Source organism: Artemia sp. Qi Xiang Cuo, chromosome 3 (assembly GCF_049724085.1).
Source record: "Artemia sp. Qi Xiang Cuo chromosome 3, ASM4972408v1, whole genome shotgun sequence".
In the NCBI taxonomy this organism is placed as follows: domain Eukaryota; kingdom Metazoa; phylum Arthropoda; class Branchiopoda; order Anostraca; family Artemiidae; genus Artemia; species Artemia sp. Qi Xiang Cuo.
This window is the reverse complement of record NC_142796.1, coordinates 15,700,845-15,701,336: the sequence shown is the minus strand read 5'-3', so window position 1 is coordinate 15,701,336 and position 492 is coordinate 15,700,845.

The window sequence follows — 492 nt, the reverse complement described above, 5'->3', positions numbered from 1 at the left end:
CTAAAAAATAGTAAAATTTAGTCAAGACACTTAACAAGTAAAGAGTAAGATTGGGGTGGACAAGAAAGATTAAGTCAAAAACTTAAAAAGTGTTCAAATAAAAATAGGGCATTACATCAGATCCGATCCATAGCTTTATTGGATCAGATTCGATCAGATCCATAGCTTTACCGTAATTTCAGGTACACAAAAAGTAAACCGAATAAATATATTAATCTTTTAAATTGAGACTGTCAATACCCAGCACTGAATCTAAATACCGGATAAACCACGAAAGAAAATTAATCTCCATAATAGGTACAATTTGCTGTTTGGACATTTTTTGCAGGACTATGCTCTTCACTCCAATGCTAAATTCTCTTCAAACTAAACTCCTAGACATAGTCCCAGTAGACTGTCAGAGCTAGGCTTAGTACAAAGCTGCTGAGCTTAATAGGTAATCTAGCAGTTACGATTGGCCTGAATAATCAAGATATCGATCGATTTAAAAGT